This window comes from Triticum dicoccoides, chromosome 2B (assembly GCF_002162155.2).
Source record: "Triticum dicoccoides isolate Atlit2015 ecotype Zavitan chromosome 2B, WEW_v2.0, whole genome shotgun sequence".
NCBI classification, from domain to species: Eukaryota; Viridiplantae; Streptophyta; class Magnoliopsida; order Poales; family Poaceae; genus Triticum; species Triticum dicoccoides.
Genome location: NC_041383.1, coordinates 655331133 through 655334874, shown reverse-complemented (window position 1 = coordinate 655334874; position 3742 = coordinate 655331133).

Here is a 3742-nt window from a genome sequence, read left to right as displayed (position 1 = left end):
AGTTTCACATATTCTACGGTACTACATACATGCATATGAATGTACAATTTCAAACAAATTTGAAATTAGAACCAAAAAGAATTCAAGAGGAATATACAATATATATTCAATATCATCGGATGACCATATACAATTTTGAACAAGTTTCCATACATAATTTAATGCATATAAAGTTCTACGTCCTCGTAATGGTGTTCTCCTTTAGGATGGAGGACTTCCCTCCTGAACCATCCAGCTAGTTCCTCTTGAAGTGGTCGGAAGCGAGCTTCTGGACTAAGCATCATCCGGAGGTTATTCCTCTGAGCATTGGTATCACTCGGAACCCGCTCAGAGGTGTATCTCCGGATCATCTCACAGACATAGTATCCACATAGATTGGTCCCCGCTGGCTGAATATCCTCACCATTCTTAGCCTTTGACCTTTTGAATTATAGCTCTTTTTTGAATTCACCGACCTTTGTATCTACGAACCGTCTCCAAACCCTACGAGGCAAAGAAAATTAAATGAACAAGAGAGTTATTAGTTACTTGATATTAGGAAATGAACGAAATAGACCGATCGATATAGAGCGCAAATGAATGAAAATAATTACTTCTGCAGCATTCTTCTCATGCCGCCACAAAGCTTTGGATCCTTATTCAGAGAGTCGTGGACGAGACATTCTGAGGTGTCAACTTTAATTACTAGCAGAATCCAGTGGAACCTGCGGACACGATACATGCACAGTACGTCATGCATAACTCATCGATTAGCCGGCCACATACCATGCATGGAGTAAACAAAAGAGAATGTGCTCAAGACAGAAACACTCACCCAAAATGGTAAGGAAATAGAATATAACTTTTGAGTTCCTGCTTTGTAAGAAACTGCCACAGGTCTGCCTCCATGTCGGCGGGGTGATGCTCCAACACATATCCATTAACGATGTGTGGGTCAATGAACCCAACATCATGGATGTTCCTTACTCTGCATTCCTTAATCTTCATTCTGCATGTATAATAGCGGACACAACAATATAGTTAGGACATATATATAGTGCAGGCAATATGAACGAGATGGGGTAGAAATAAATCACTTACAGAACGTAGCAACTGATGATAGATTTGTCGAGCTCGCGCAGATTGAAAAGCTGGAACAATTCACTCAGATGAATTTGTACATAGTAATGTTTGAAGTGATGCTCATATCTAACTTCCGCATAAATATATTCTTTGGCGTTTTTATTTTTTATGTAACCCTTGTACCATTTCAGCAGACCTTTCATTTGTGGAGGTAGATCCTCTTCCTGCGCAGGCTCGACGAGAGGCCCATTCTTCACATATGTAGTTACTACCTCCTTCACTGGCGCCTCATCAAGACCTAACAGTTCACGAAGAGTAATACCTAAGTTGGCCGCTTGTTCTCTGGCACTCGTTACAGTCAATCCATGTGCTGCCGCAGCTGCTATGATATCGGGGTCATCCGGACCGGCGGCTTTCACTATAAGCGGGGCAATCGATTGTTTACTTTGTTCCCTGAGCTGGGCAACTCATTTCCCGCTTTTTTTACTTTCTAATTCCGTTTTCTCGGTCTCCTCCAAGGCTTTGTTCTCCTGGTTCTCCGCCCGCTCTTTCTTCTCCTTCAACATGAGTGCCTGCCTACGAAGTTCACGTGCATAGTCGTCAGGCAGATTCTTCGCGGCTTGGGACGGTGTGCTCAAAAATGACTTAGCCCACTTCTTTTGCTCATCAGAAAATACTGGCTTGGGCTCGGGCTCTCTTTTCTTCTTGCAGTCCGCCTTCCATTTCTCATGATCAGCAGCCGCGGCCGCGGCAGTTTCCTCGGCACTACGTTCCTAAGGCCTTGTGGGGAGAGGCTTCAGTGATGGCTCCGGTACCTTTGTGGTCTTAGGTACATAAGGGTCCGGGTTAATAATCCAGGACTGCTTCTGCTTCTTTGCCGGAGGTGGATTGGGGGGCAGCGTCTGATCACCCGCCGGACGAGGACTGGGGGGCGGCGTCTGATCACCCGCCGGACGTTGTGGACTGGGGGGCGTCGGCTGACGTGACGGAGGTGTAGGTGAACCGCCACCACCACCACCACCGTAGGGGGGTGGACTTGTTGTCCTTGGCGCCTCGCCTAGAAACTTGATAAACTTCTTTTTCCATAGAATGAAATGGCGCTTGACATCTCCAAGTCTTTTCTCCCCTTCAGGTGTAGCAATGGCAATCTCCAGGTCCTCAAACCCTTGGACTATGTCCTCCACCGTGACACGAGCATAGCCATCTTGAATGGGGTTGTTGTGGTGGAGTGCTCCAGGTAAACATGGTAAAGCACTGCCGATGGCTACCTTCATGGACATGTTCCCGATAGGATAATACAGATGACATTCTTTCATCTCCTTTATATCGTCCACGGGGTAGCGAGGAGGCTCCGATGCAGTAATTTCGACCACCAGAGGCTCCGGTGCAGTAATTTCGATCGTCGGTGCATCTGCACCAGCCGGTGGGGCCTCCGTGGAAGCCACACTGCTTCTCCGCTGCTGGCTTCTGAGATCCGCTGGATGATCTTCATACTGCGCCCGAGCTGCATCTCTTTCGGCTACTAGTACACTCACGGTTTTCTTCATCACATCCATTTCAGATGCCAACCGCGCCACAACATCTGCTTCCCGATCCATCTTTCTCTTCCGGCTTCTGTAACCGTACGGGTCATCGTTCTGGGGGAACCCTATTTTCCACGGAATGTGCCCCATGCCTCGTACACGTCCTCCGTGTTCAGGATTCCCGAGGGCTTTTGTCAGCGCGTCATTCTCTCTGTTGAACTTGATCTTCCCCTCTTGAGCATCCCTCATTGCGTCAATAAGGGCTTGGGTGGGTTTAATTATTTTGCCCCGGTAAACACACTCCCCTGTCTCCGGGTTCAGCGTTCCCCCATGCCCGTACCACCAGCTTTTGGCCCTTGGGTCCCATCCCTCCGTACCTGGACGGATTCCTCGCGCCCTCAGCTCGTTCTCCATCTTCTCCCACCTAGGCTCCCAAAGGCGATACCCTCCTGGCCCCATAATATGATTGTACTCCTTCTTAGCCGCATTTTCCTTATTTTTTTTCGATATTTGAATGAACTGCTCCGATTTCTTTTGCTTCACAAATTCTGGCCAATCATGTTTCAGTTTCTCATATTGTCCTTTGAAATCCGGAGTCTTGTTCTGCTTGACAAAGTCATGGGCTAGATTTTGCTTGAATTTCCGGAATGCGTCGGCCATCTTATGAAGAGCGAACTGTTTGACTAGCCTCCTCCTCTCCTTGTTTTCCTCAATCTTGTTACCCTCCTCATCGAATTTGTTGTATTCCAGAGGTAGAACGAATATGCGCGGGGTCGTGTACATTTTTTTAAAGCGGGATCGTTGTACATTGACGCGCAGGGTCGTTGTATATATTGATTATCAAGTTTTACTTTTTTTGTTGTTAATTAGCAAGTTTTATATACGTTTTTTTGTTAATTATCAAATTTTACGGTTTTTTTGTTAATTATCAAGTTTTAAGTTATTTTACCGTTTTTGTTAAACTAATTAACTAGTTAAAATTAAAAAGAACAAAAAAAAGAAAAAAAAAGAAAAAATTCCGGTGGCCCGCGGCGCCCCTCTCTCTCTCCACGATCTCGCTCTCTGTCTGAGAGAGGCGCGCGCGTGCGCGCGCGGCAGTATCGAGGCCGGCCGGCGGCGTTGAGGGCGGGCGAGCGAGGCGGCGCGCGCGCGGTGGG